This window comes from Adiantum capillus-veneris, chromosome 8, assembly GCF_014529385.1.
Source record: "Adiantum capillus-veneris isolate H3 chromosome 8, ASM1452938v2, whole genome shotgun sequence".
Lineage (NCBI taxonomy): Eukaryota > Viridiplantae > Streptophyta > Polypodiopsida > Polypodiales > Pteridaceae > Adiantum > Adiantum capillus-veneris.
Window position 1 is genome coordinate 112,592,626 of NC_140938.1, and position 4,398 is coordinate 112,597,023.

Below are 4,398 nucleotides of genomic sequence, written 5' to 3' on the forward strand. Positions count from 1 at the left end.
TTGGCGTCGCTGCCGGGGATGAAAACCTTAGGTAGGTGACTGAGACTAGTCCTTGAGGATAGGGATTCTTTGGCTTGCCAAGAGTCTCGTTTTATATTTAGATAGGATCAGAGGGTGGAGGACTCTCTAGGTCTTAGAGGGAGTCTAGGGAGCGTGTGTTTGGCCTAGATCCTTCGACTTAGGTAGATTTAGGTAGACTGAGATAGTTTTAGGTATTAGAAGAGTAGGAGATGGAGTGGTAGAAGTGGTGAGAGGAGAGCTTGAGAGTCCGGAGAGGCCAGAAAGCTACCAAAGCACCATTATCACCATTTCACATGATGAGTAGGATTAGAGTAAGTAGGACATCATGATTCAGGATCTAGAGCTCTTCATGCATGTATACTTGCTTGTTGGATTCATCACAAGGTTGTAAAAGATGCAAAAGTGTGTTTGAAAGCTGAAGTGAAGTCTAAAAGTTACTATGAGTGTTTCTGATAGAGCTGTAGAGCATCATGAGCATTTCTGTCAGAATTTTTTTTTAATTTTAAGCCAGGAGACATCCTACGCGTAGGATGTCTACAGGCTAATCTGGTGGGAATTTTGGAATTTTGAGTTGACCAGTGTGTTCAGAAGGTAGGTTTTACCCTATTTTCACCTGGAAAGTGGAAATTTGACTATATCTTGACAGGATAAGGCCAAAGAGACTGAAATTGCCAGACATCCTACCCAAATTGTGCCAAGGCATTATTTTAAGACCAAAACCATAGGATGACTGCATGAGCATGATCTGCATGATATATTGAGTGACTGAGAGAGGTTTCATCTCATTTGGGTGAGAAAATTGGGTTCTAAGCAGACTTTAGCACTTTTGACTGAAAAAGGCTAGAACAGCTAAAATTGGGGACTTTTGAAATCCAAACCAAAATCTAAGCATACCACTGGGATGCTGACATCAAGGGGAGACTATTCTTTGCATTTGAAGCCATTCAGAGCAAAAAGACATCCTACGTGTAGGATGTCTAAAGCAAGAAATTGAAGCTAGATACTGACTGTAGGTATAGCAAGGTGTTGTATAGCCTGAGGCAAGCCTCCTAGTCAATTTTGGTTCAAATTGGAGTTGATTAGACTGATCAAGATCAACAGCAGGCTGTCGGAACAGATTTCTGATCCATTGAACAACTTATAGGTGTCCAAATCAAAAAGCAAAAACAGCTGTGGACTCAACACATCAAGGGGAATCCACAGTGCAAGAATCCAGGCAAAACAGAGCAAGAGACATCCTACGCGTAGGATGTCTATTGGGGCTTAGTGAAGAGAAAAGTTGACTGAGCTTAAACAGTGAGATTCCATTTGGCTTAAGGGTTCCAGAACTTCTTTCAGAAGTGAATTTGGACCTTGTTTGACCATTTGACGGAGCAAAGAATGAATTAAGACTTTTTCACGTAAATTGACCAACATCCGAGGGAAGTACAATTCTAGATTAACAGACCTAATCCAGAACATCAGCAGTGTATAAAAAAAATAGTAGTGGTTGAGGTTAACTCTCCAGTTATACCAATCATTACTAAAATCACCTCTAGCAGTTATATGCTTTGATTCGATTGTCGAAATTAAACGCTTGTGTACAGGTATATTCAACAGCAAAGCAAGAAGTTGTGTGGAGACTGATCCTTTGCCAGGTGAGTGGTTGGATTTGTAATAAGTTGCATTGATAAGTTTGATGAATTTAAGATCAGGAAGATACATTTTTAGAGACCAAAAGGTGGCAGGTGACCAAGGTAGCTTAGTGTCCACCGAGGAGAGTGTAACTCAGGCAAGGCTAGATCCACTAGCACCGATTATTGAGGAGGGTAGTGATACTGACACTTCATCAGACAAATCCTTCTCCATGATGGGTAGTCAACAGCCACCAAGAGGTTTCACCTATGACGGACCCATGCCAGGAGGAAGCACCTCCCTAAATCCTTTGAATGATTCCAAGTTCACTGTGATCTTCTTAGAAGGAACAAACTCAAGGGGAGCCCTATTTTATTCTGATTATCTAGGACGCAAGTGTATTTGTATTGAAGAAAGACCGGCTCAAAGACTGGAGATAATTCGAGTCTATGATGATGGAGATAGATTCCAAGACGAAAAGGGGAACCACTATCTGATAGTTAGTAACCCTGAAGATTACAATAGATATGGAGATAACGTGGCGAAGGAAAATGGTTTCAAAAACTCAAGAACCGCCTCCAAACATTGATGGACCTGGAGCAATTTTTATGTATGATAAGAAAACAACCAGGGTTTCAACTTATAATGAGAATGTGAGAATCTACAAGCATGAGAGTGAGGGAATAGTCTCTTACTTTTGCTGCAAAGAACCATACCCAAACGAGTTAAGCAAAGATAAGGTTCTTTACTTATTCTCTTATGAAACTGCTATGGGGAAGGATATAGTTTTTGTTGATAGGTACGGGCGAGAATACCAACGTATTCTCCCAGAGGAGGTAGAAAAGGCAACATGTCCAGGAGAATCAACATATGCCCCTGATGAAGTGCCAAGAGCCACCTACACCCCTAGCAAGTCAACAAACCCCTTCTCAGAGGAGTATGATGCGACCTCACATTCCACCTGACCATAGACATTCAACAACCAAAACCAACCAGCAAATCAGCCATCATTGCAGGCATGGCTTCAACAGAGTGCAACACTGGAGCAAGACCGAAACCGAAGACCGAAACCGAGAGGGATATCAAGCCACACGAGGGCTAAGAGATTTACAAGAACCACCACTCTACTCAAGGTATCAAGGAGAGATTAAGCCAAAGACTCAAGGGTCAACAGAGCCTGAAAGACCACCCATAGAATGAGTTCGAAGAGATGAACCATCTCTTGCAAGAACTATTAGTTATTATGGCTTAGGAGCACCATTGGGAGAGGAACCAACCTACTATAGAAGACCAGAAGAGATATATCGATTAGGATGTGGATATCCAATGATGAGGTTTGTAGACCATCAAAGAATTAGACCTTCTCAAGTGCAAAAATGGGTAAACAAGAAATACACAGGAAACAGAGATCCAAGAGATCATGTAGAAGCCTTTGTGCGTGTAATTAGAGCGGAAGAGGTGTTAGACTTCCCTACCCAATTTGCAGGGTTTGGACTAACCCTAGAGGATGACGCTGCTACTTGGTTTGACTCTGTGGAGCGTAGAGACTTTGAGTCTATGGAGGAGGTGTTTGACGAGTTTATCGAGGCATTCTCACAAAGGGGAATAGCTCATAATACGGTCTCACAAATCCATAAATTCAAACAGAAAGACAGAGAATCTATGCGAAAGGTAGCCCTAGGACTAAAGAGACATGTTAAGTTCTGCCCTGTGGAAGAATTGCCAACTCAGTCCAAACTTATGCTTATATTTATCCAAGGATTAAGGAATGCAGATCTCCAGAAGGACTTACATATGAAGAGGAGAACGACGTTGAATGAGCTAACTAAGGAGGCTCTTTACCTTGTGGACAATTGTGCGGTCTACAAAGAGGGTGAGTTCAAGGATATTGACAACAATTCATCCTCACAACAAAGCGAAAGCAAGTCTTCTAAGACATCACCGAAAGGAGAAGTAGCTGTAAACCAAGAGCAGCTTGTAGAGGAAGTGCTAAAAAAGATTAACTTGTACGCAAAACCCCAAGCTAAACAGCCCAAGTGGTATGCTATTGAACAAAAATGGTCAAACCATGGGACGGAGGAATGTTATTATAACAAGGGATATGTGAGAGAGAGACCTTATGCTCCCCAAGCTCAGGTAGCATCTCCTCAAGTTCCATCGATGCCTAGGTATCAAGCAAGCAACCTACCAGGACCTGTAGGTGTAGAAAGACCACAACTAGTGTTGTGGCAACAACCACCCCTACCAGGATTACGGCCAGTCGGCATAAGATACACACCCACCGTAACCGAATCAGAAGAGAAGGCTTTGGTACCTATGCATGCATATTATGAAGATCCCAATGGATATGCGGCAAATCCTATCTATTATCCACCGGACGAACCCTCAACACCAGAGCCATGGAGCATGATGGGCGGTGCAGGACCACTTACAGCTGCACAGGCAGCAGGAGAAGGAAGATATAGATTAGATGAACGAACATTGTTGTTCATAGCCAACGGAGGTATGGGCAGACAGAGACATGCATACCAACAAAGAGGAGCCCAAGGAGCACCTCAACAGCCTAAAGGACCCTGCTACAAGTGTGGTGGAGACCATTGGCTAAGAGATTGTCCTCATGATGAAATCACTAGAGTCAACGCATATTGCACCGAGTGTGGAGTTACTCATTTGATTCCTGATTGCCCTAAGAACCCTAGCAAAGGAGCAAAAACTACCTTGAACATGCTAGAAGCAGTGCCTTCCAGTGGAGGGTCAGAAAAT